General features: G+C 42.8%; 1 pseudogene; it reads left to right on the top strand.

Moving 5' to 3' along the window:
• The first annotated feature begins 4,510 nt into the window (after positions 1 to 4,510).
• LOC144242596 (cyclin-A2 pseudogene) lies at positions 4,511 to 8,409 on the top strand (annotated as a pseudogene).
• The last annotated feature ends 1,169 nt before the right edge of the window (positions 8,410 to 9,578 follow it).

Below are 9,578 nucleotides of genomic sequence, written 5' to 3'. Positions count from 1 at the left end.
GACACATTTTGGATCCCAAAGAGTGGGCAGGATTTGGAAAAGCTGAAAAGGGTGGGGGAGGTAATTTTGTTTGGAACCAGATAGAGAAATGGGGATGTGGGAAGACCAAGGTAAGAGGCAACACAGCATATGGAAGCACATTTTTGAGCCCGTGAGTAGAAGAGTTGAATTAGAACAGAATGAAGCTATGATGATGGATTGTTGAGTGGTGAGCAGTATTTGAGTCTGGTTATGGAAGCTCTTAGTTGTCAAGGCAGTTGACCTACATCTTCTTGGTAACTGGGATCTTAGATAAATCTTTGGGTGTCTTCAAACATCTGTTAGGATGGCCAAGAGACTAAGGACTATGTGGGGTCTTAATGAATGGAGAGACACTTTCCTTTTTAAAAATAATTTTTTGACGTTTATTTTTGAGAGAGAGAAAGAGAGAGTGAGCACATGAGTGGGGGGCGGGGGCACAGAGAGAGGGAGAGAGGAATCCCAAGCAGGCTTCATGCTGTCAGCACAGAGCCCAATGCACGGCTCGAACTCATGAACCATGAGATCATGACCTGAACTGAAATCAAGAGTCAGATACTTAACTCACTGAGCCACCCAGCCAACCTGAGGACAGACACTTTCCTAAGAGTTACAAGCTGAAATAAGATGTGCCACTCTTTATACCTTTGGACTGAAAAAGTGGTTAGACCCCAACCCATTTGTTTAATTTGGATTAGGCCGAGAACCTTTCCATACCAAAATAGGAGCTTGGCTCTATAATCTAGTCAGGTTTCTCTTATATAAAACTGAGCATAAAGAAATTAAATACTAATTTTCTACCATGTGCATCCAAAGGTGATAGTCAACATATCTAACATTCAGAAAGTAATATAATACATATGTTATGTATGATACATGGATAAATGTGCATTATATGATATTGATCACTGAGTGATTTAAAATGAGGTACAAATTGCTCATCAAATCATACTGATAATTTCCAAATAATTTGTTGATAATCAGAAACGGTGATTGTACGCTTTTGTTTGAAGTAACTGTCATCCAAAAAATAATGCCTGTCTGGACCTCCATTTGATGAAGAAAAGTGCATCAAAGTATGTCAAAACGAATTCACTGAAGTGTGAGTCATCATGGTCTTGGTGCCGAGATACTCTATGGCAGCCGGAGTCAGTTGGGTGCCCAGGCTGTGCTCTGTGGCTTGGTATACTCCTGGGTGCCAGAGCTTTCCGTGGGGAGGTCCTGTGTCGAGGCTACAGTGACAGTGCTGCCTTCCCACCAAGGCTGGCCCTCAGAGCAGGAGGCGGAGGTGTGCACACCCCTCCCTCCTCAGGTGCACCAGCTAGTGTGAGCCTCATTATCATGAGGGTTGTGTTTAAGGATGTCGCACAAGAAGGGCTAGTGATTCCGTCTTCTGAGCAACGTGGGCTCCCATCTTTGTTATACTTTCAGTAGGAAGGATCTCTGCCTGCTACCCCTCCAGGTGTAGTAAGAGAGGACTCAGGCATCAGCAGATTTTCTTAAGTAAATGTTGGCAAAAATATGCAGAAGGATGATTCTCTATACATGATTCTAGTAGCAGAGAGAGCATCTCTGTCCTAGGAGAAGGGAATGCTGACTAGATGAGCTGAAGTCTTTTTAAAAGGTGGTCACCAGTTTTTTCTAGTTAGGAAACTGTGTTCCAAACTCATCAGCTGGAAGCATATACAGAAAATGGAATATGGTTTTCTACATAGAAGATCTCCAGTGACTCTGTCATATTTATAAAATTCCAAGTGAAATAACCCTCTTTGCATATTGTTTATATAAAAACTTGGACAAAGTGGACCCGTTTTGCTATAAATGTCAAGAGCAGGTGTCCTGACAGGTAAGCCACCTCGATTTCAGTGTTCTATAACCATGAAGTCTATTACCATCTGGGAACAGTAACTATTGTTAATTTTTGAGTTAGATAATCAAGGAATATGGTGGAAAGGCTCAAGCCTTAAAGTGCATTATGATCACTTATTGAAGGTACCCTCAGAGACTCTGATTCAGTTAGGAAGGACTCTGGAATCTTTATTTTTATCAAATGCCTAAGGCATTCTGATACCCATGTGACTCTATGCTGTATACCTTAAGAAACACCAAACTAGGGCTTTATGTTTCAGGAGATCATAACTGCTGATCTCTTGAATGAAGGAGGGAGGGATTAGGGTGAAGGGTAGAGGGGAGATATAGATGGTACTCTTGATAGTTAAATCAAGAAACAAAAACCTCAGTGAGTAGCTTCTCTCTTTCTAAAAACTGCTCCAAAATGCCAGCTCTCTAGAAGCTGTACAAAACAGGAAACTACTGTGGTTAATTCCTCACAAATTTATAATCAGATTAAGACGGAGGTCATTATGAGAGAGATAGCAGATAGGGAGAGTGTAGGGGTGGTGGTGGTATCCTGCCATTCTCTTACCTCCAAAGCTATTATCATTTACGAATGAAATCAGCACACTGCCAATTCTGACTCCAGGTCATTAACCAAGGAGGTAAATTTAATAAGATCCCAGACTAATGCAGACAATTGGTGGCCAACTAGAAACTTTCTCATCATGTTCTTACATTATATTCACTGTTACAACATGCTGACGGCTTTAAAATCAATTATCATGTTAGAGGATGCTATGCATGAGTCAGATGAAATGAACTAGATTTGCATGTAGCAACATAGATAGATCTCCAAAACAAAGAAGTGAATAAAAAAATAAGGTACAGAATAAGATAGTGAAATACCACTTATGGATATAACATGCATTTTATTCAATGCTGCCTGTTTTCCAAAGCGGAACACATACCTAAGTGATAGTAGATATAAATGCATTAAATAGACTAAAGCAAGTGCCTGTGTTGGAGGAAGAGAGATTAAGATTGTGGTGAAAGGAAAAATGAGAAACCAAACCAAACCAGCACCTTGTCATGAATCAGTGGTGATTATGGATCTTGAATTGAGAAGAGGGACAGACTCAGTTCTGGGTCTCTGGGTAACAAAAGGAAAAATGCTAAAGACTTGGCATCTGCCCTATGAAATTGCAATTTGGTAGGAGTTATATGTGTGAAATAAATAAGACATTATATATTTATGAGTTAGATAGGAAGTACTATGATAGCTGGCAGAGTAGAGAGAAAGAAGAAAAAAAGTGACCAAACTATAAGGCAAAAAAAAAGAGGAAAAGGCAAATGTTCTGTGGCATCTGCTGATGGTCCTCAGATGCATTCCACTGTGCACCCATCTTTGGAAGTTCCTTATTTTCATCATTTTTTCAATGGTCTCTAGGAACTAACATTAGTCTCGATCTTCCAATCCTGTCCCAGTTCCTAAGGACTGTTGTGTTTTTTTACTTCGTTCTTTTCCATATGCATCGGAGATATGACTGAACTTTGCTTAAATGAGGAAAATGTCATGTTAACCTAATTTCATTTATTCCTTCTTATTCTTTTTTCACACTCATTTTAAACATTTTTTTAAATGTTTTATTTATTTCTGAAAGAGAAGAGAGAGATAGAGTGAGCAGGGGAGGGTCAGAGAGAGAGGGAGACACAGAATCTGAATACAGGCTCCAAGCTCTGAGCTAGCTGTCAGCACAGAGCCCGATGCGGGGCTCGAACCCGTGAGCGGTGAGATCATGACCTGAGCAGAAGTCGGGCGCTTAACCGACTGAGCCACCCAGCCTCCCCTTTCACACTCATTTTTATACAAATTTTGAGTATACCGGACACACCATGTTACACTGGTTTCAGGTGTACAGCATTGTGATTCAACAAGTTTATATCTTATGCTATGCTCACTACCATTGTAGCTACCATCTGTCACCACACAACACTATTACAATATCACTGGCTATATTTCTTACGCTGTGCCTTTTTTTACTCTTGTGACTTATTCATTCTATAACTGGGCACCTCTATCTCCCACTCCCCATTCACTCATTTATACAGCGCTCTGGCTCTGTGAGGTCAGGCAATATTTGCAAAAATCTCCAATGCCAAAGTGTGCTCTTCTATCGAACATTAGTTAAGGTAATGCTAACTGCTGGAGTAGATGTGCCCCCAATATCAGAGGCTTAAAACTGATGTCCTAGTACAATGATAAATCTTATGGTCTGCTGCCTTCCCTCCATGCAGTGATTCAGAAACTCAGTTTCCTTCAATCGTGAGTCTTTGCCATGTTATATACATGAATCTCAATTGCCCTGGAAACCTTTTCTGTTCCAGCCAGGTAGGAGAGGAAAAGAAGATGCGAGATTAAGTTTGCGTATTTTTGATGGTCCAGGATTGGACATCAAAACATTACATTACTACTTCTTATTCCCAGCCCATTGACTAGAGTTCAGTTATAGAACTGTCAGGAAAGCTGGGAAAGGTAATAAATATATTTGTATGCTCAGACACATGGGGAGATGGGTCTGCTGAATAACTTCTATTTGTTTGTTTGTTTACTTATTTATTTATTTATATCTATGTCTTATTCATAAAAGGTGTAGAAATGGGGAATGATAAAGGTAATGGGAAATATACCTTTGACTCCACTTGATATATTTGATGTGTTTAGCCAGAAGTTGGGTAGAGAACCTGTGCCTTTTGGAAGTCTTCCTCATCAACATTCACTGACCATAAAATGAAGAAAGTTTCATGGACAGAACAAGTGTATGAATTAGAAGGGCTAGTAATCCTTCACTAGAAAATATATTCTGGTATGTGCCCCACAGGGGGAGCCCTCAGTGTCACCCCTTCCTCCCTGCAGCTGCCCTTTGTGACTTCTCTGAGCCAGCATCTAGATGTCCAAATCTTCTAGTCTTGCCTAAACTTTTTAGATTTTACCCCGAGCTGCCCGCACCTTTGAGACTTGCCTGGCCCTTTATGCCTTAGCTCATTTCCTTGGCCTCCACTTCATGACAGCCTGAATTTCTCTGCCTACCCGTTTCAACCCAGGCTTGCCTGTGTGAACTTTCCTTCTAACTTGTGTGAGTCAACGATGGGCTGTCTCCTAAGACATAGCTACATTCTGGGTTGCGGTAGAAGGCCTGCTTATACCGTATGTCTTATATAAGACTTATTGTATAAGTCCTGCTTAGCACTATTCTGTTGCTCTCTTCATCTCAATGTGATTATGGTGTACTAATTGTTGGGATTCCTATGTGAAATCCCTATGAAAGAGCTTAATAGTTTATCCTACATATATTTGCCCTTGATGAGAAAAGTGCTGAGTCATCTAGGTTTTTTTTTTTTTTCCCAAGGAAAAATTTAAATTTGAATCATGAAAGGAAGTTCTCCTGGGGACATTCGCTCCAGTGTTTCTGCCACATGTTCAGAAATTTGCTCATCATACTTGGTAACTGTTCAAAATTCTCTGGAGGGGACGGGGACAAGTTTTCAATATAGGAAAATTCATGTGATCGAGCATAAACTTTATTTCTTTGGCTAACTTGAATATGTGCAGTCCAGTAACCAATTCATGATGCAAATATTGATAATGTATCTTTTTTTCACACATTTACGTGGACAAATCAATCATATATAGTGCAATAATTTCTTTATCTTTGGTTTGTAAAGGCTAGGTACTGGTCACCCACAGCCTATGGGTCAAATGCAGCCCTATGCCTGTTTTGGTAAAGCTTTACAGGAACACAGCAAGGAACTTATTCCTTCGCATATTATCTATGGCTGTTTTCACGCTACAGTGGCAAAGCTGAGTAGTTGTAACAGAGGCTGGATGGTCCTCAAAGTCTGTAATATTTACTCTCTGGCCCTTCACAGAAAAAATTCACCTGCCCTCACTTTAGCAGAAGCTATTGGAAGGATATAATTCCTAACACTGAATAGAGGACCAATAAATGAGTTTTGTATCTTCCTTTGCTTGTATTGTTTCTTCTACCTGGAATGCTTTGACTCTCCAATCATTATTCACAAGTATTCATCATGTGCCTGTTACGTGGCAGGCACTGCTTTGGTGCTGGGACAGTGTAGATAACACACAGAGTCACTGTCCTCATGACCTCACATTCTCCTGGGGTGGGGAGATGAGACAGATGAACAAGTGTATATATAACATCATGTTTCCTCATGATTCACATCATGAAGGTAAATAAAGCAGGTACAGAGGTCTCTCCGCCTGTTTAATTTGTATCCAACCCCAAAGGCTTGCAAATCCCACCTTCTTTCATGAGATTGATCATTCTTGGTCTCCCCATTTTCTCATTGCCTCTTTCCCTCCCCATAAACTCACAGCTCTTTTTATTTTGTATTTTTAAGGCATTTTCATCATTCTGTCATCAACTGGAGCTCTTTGTTGATGTCTTTCTTCTCTGCATAGATTGTGAGGCCACCACAGACTGTGAGGCCATAACAATGAGGCAATGTTTTACATTTCTCAACAGCAACTAACACAGTTTCTGAAAATTGCGAGGAAATCGGTAAATATCTAAATACAATTCTCACAATGGAGGTTTTGAGTACACAACATTTTGAGGCATCCGCCTCTCCGTCTGTAGGCTTCCCGAGTTTGTGGCCATCACTGTGACCCATCATCACTTGCACCAATGGAAAGAGGGACTTTCCCATATTTTCAGAAGCTCGGATCCCTTCAGGAATTAACTACACCCACAAGCCCTCTTGGGGCATAAGATTTATCTTTTGTCTTGATAAAGAAATGAGATAAAATTTTCTTTTTTTATGTTTTATTTATTTCTGAGAGAGAGACACACACAGCATGAATGGGGGAAGGTCAGAGAGAGAGAGGGAGACACAGAATCTGAAGCAGGCTCCAGGCTCTGAGCTAGCTGTCAGCACAGAGCCCAACGCGGGGCTCGAACCCATGAACTGTGAGATCATGACCTGAGCCGAAGTCGGAAGCTTAACCGACTGAGCCACCCAGGCGTCCCCAGATAAAATTTTCTTAATTAATTATACCCTGAATTTACGCCCGTAAGGGGGGAAAATTCTACCAATCAACCAAATAAAAGGGAGAAAGGAGCTACGTCTCAAGGGCCTCTGTAGCCGTCCACGCCCTGCAAGGCCTGCCTGTGCCCCCCCATCTCCGCGGCCCCGCGTGGTCGGAGCCTCCCGCGGTGGGCTTCGCGTCTCTGGCGGGGTCTAAGTGGAGTGCAGGGGGCTGCAGGTCGACCTCGCGGCAGCCGCGGGAGCGGTGACATTGGGCAGCCCTGCGCCCAGGCCTGCAGCCTGCGAGGTTGGCTGGTTGCTTCAAGAGGACGGAGGAGCGTCATCCTTCAGAAGGCGGAGCACCCCCCAGCCTCCCTAGCCCAGGCCCCCCAGCACCAAAGCGGAGCCCAAGACACGACAGGTTGCACCTCTTAAGGATCTTCCTCTCAATGATGAGCGCGCACCTGTTCCTCCCTGGAAAGCGAACAGTAAACAGCCTGCACTTCCGTTCATGTGGATGGAACAGAAGAAGAGATGCAAAAAAGGCCAGCTCCGTCTAGAAACAAAACAGAACATGAAAATGGCCCGGCATTTAGCTCAGCTCTTATTCCCTGGGCCGAGAAAACTGCTGGTACCTCTTCATTAGTCAGTGGGTGGTGGTTTCGAGTCACCGCATATTATGGGCAAGTTGTACTAGAAGAGAAAAGCCAGTGAGTGTTCCCGAAGTGGCAGACAGCCAGGAGGACATTCACAGGCACCTCAGGGAAATGGAGGTTCAATGTCCGCCTGAAGTGGGTTACGTGAAGAAACAGCCAGACGTCCCTAACAGTAGGAGGGCTGTGCTTGTGGGCTGGTCTGTCAAAATACGAGAAGAATATAAAGCACAGGATGAGACCCTGCATTTGGCTGTGAACTGCATCCCTGGGTTCCTTTCACCATGTCTGTGTTGGCAGGACATTTGCAACTCGGCGGCGCCACTGCTATGCTCTTAGCCTCCAAGTTTGAAGAAATGCACCCCAGAAGTAGCAGAGTCTGTGCACATCACAGGCGATACCTATACCAAGAAAGCAGGCCTGAGAATGGAGCGCCTAGTTATGAAAGTGCTTTGTTTTTGACCTAGCTGCACCAAGACATTTTCTTACCCAGCATTTTCTTACCCAGTGCTTTCTGCACCAGCAGCTGCAAACCACAAGGTTGAAAGTTTAGCGATGTTTTTGGGAGAATTAACTTTGATGGATGCCGACCCACACCTAAAGGGCTTGCCATCCATGATGGCTGGAGTCGCCTTTCATTTAGCACTCCGCAGTCCTGGGACAAAGCTGGCCTGAATCTTTAGTTTCAAAAACTGGCTATGCCCTGGGAGGCCTTAAGCCCTGCTTCATAGACCTTTACCAGACCTACCTCAGAGGACCACAGCACGCACAACAGTCTGTAAAAGGAAAGAACAGAAGTTCAAAGTATCGTGGTATGTCTCTCCTTGACCCAGGACATACACTAAACGTGTAGCAGTGAAGACTGCCTTGGTTTTCTGCGACGTAAATCATTCAATGTGTATGGTGTACAGCTTTTCTAAGGTTTTAACTTTAGAATCATGTCTTAATACATAAGTTATGGGCAAGTACAAATTATGGTATGCATTACATTTTAAGTGGCTTTAATTTGTGTATCTTTTGTACATGTAACTTTCTTAGATATTGGGTAATTTAAGTAGGCTCCATCACCCAGTGTGGGGCTCTTGAACACATGACCCGGAGTTCAAGAGTTGCAGGCTCTACTGACTGAGCCAGCCAAGTGCTCCAATATTTGGCTAATTTTTACTGGTTTTGTTAAAGTACAAATGATGCCAGTTGTTAGCATAATAAGAATTAATAAATGGATTTGGAAAATTTGAAAGAAAAGGAAGAAAGGGAAGAAGTTGAAACAAGTAGTTACCAAACAGGTAATTAGATGAGAAATTCTTGGCTTTTTGTGGCTGTGTTAAAACACACACACATATGCACACGCACACACACATATCCGTCAGAGCTCTTGGGCTGGTCTGTGGGGGAAGAAAATAGGTTACTTTGTTGGAAAGAACCCAGCACTGGTGGTTGCATTAATCAGTGCTTAGAGATCAGCCAATTTCTCCCATGCGTGGGATGAATGGGGTTATTGAGGAAAGGGCATCTGGGCAGGAAATGGGGGAGTTATAGCAAACAGAGCTGGACTAGCCCCTGAGAGTGGAAGGGAGATCTGTCATCAGAATAAATGAGCATCAGCTAGGTGAGGGAGAGGCCAAAGGTGCTTCTAGAAGGTGAGTGAGAAGGAAATGAAGGGTTGCAACCTGTTATCAATTAGCAGAGTTCTTGGGGCAAAGCCACAAGCAGAGACAGGCTGTGGGTCACAGGAGTCCTGTATCACACTCATCACTGAACCCTCCATGGAAAAGATGTGTTTCTGTGTCTGACCTTTGGCCTAGAAGTGACTAATTTTGTTATTGCCTCATTCTCTTCAGCACCATTACCAAGAGTCCCCACTATTTCTCAGCACTGGAAGGAAAGAGCCAGTAGTGAGGTTCTGTAGTGGCTAATAAAACTATAAAATCCCTAGATGCATTTAGCTTCTATCTCAAGACACCCAATTTAACAGAAATAGAAAATCTGGAAATTTCTGTTCACTGCGGGAGTGTTTCTATA

The sequence above is a fragment of the Crocuta crocuta genome, unplaced genomic scaffold (assembly GCF_008692635.1).
Source record: "Crocuta crocuta isolate KB4526 unplaced genomic scaffold, BGI_CrCroc_1.0 scaffold36, whole genome shotgun sequence".
In the NCBI taxonomy this organism is placed as follows: domain Eukaryota; kingdom Metazoa; phylum Chordata; class Mammalia; order Carnivora; family Hyaenidae; genus Crocuta; species Crocuta crocuta.
Note: the sequence above shows the minus strand (reverse complement) of the source record. Positions and strands in the feature narration are given on the sequence as shown.